At 60.3% G+C, this 292-nt stretch overlaps 1 protein-coding gene across 1 annotated transcript in view; it reads right to left on the bottom strand.

The window, feature by feature from the left end:
* The window catches only part of casc3 (casc3 exon junction complex subunit), a gene marked incomplete in the record, with an annotated part of 11,165 nt that overhangs the window by 8,191 nt on the left and 2,682 nt on the right, over window positions 1–292 (bottom strand).

Consider the following 292-nt stretch of genomic DNA (forward strand, 5'->3'; position numbering starts at 1 on the left):
CGCGTCTGCGGTCCATCTGCGTCATGTCTGCGTCGCGTCTGCGGTCCATCTGCGCCATGTCTGCGTCGCGTCTGTGGTCCGTCTGCTTTGTGTCTGAAGTCTGTCTGCATTGCGTTTCCCTCCAGGTCCAAAGGGAGTCCGTCTCACCACAGTCAGTTTACATCATCGCCGTTGTGTCTGCGGTCCGTGCCCCTCCCTCATGGCTTTGGTTTTTGTCCACGTGAGCGCAGACCGACTGCAGACGGAGCGCAGACCCACTGCAGACAGAGCGCAGACCCACTGCAGACAGAGC

Source organism: Oryzias melastigma, linkage group LG17, assembly GCF_002922805.2.
Source record: "Oryzias melastigma strain HK-1 linkage group LG17, ASM292280v2, whole genome shotgun sequence".
Classification (NCBI taxonomy): Eukaryota; Metazoa; Chordata; class Actinopteri; order Beloniformes; family Adrianichthyidae; genus Oryzias; species Oryzias melastigma.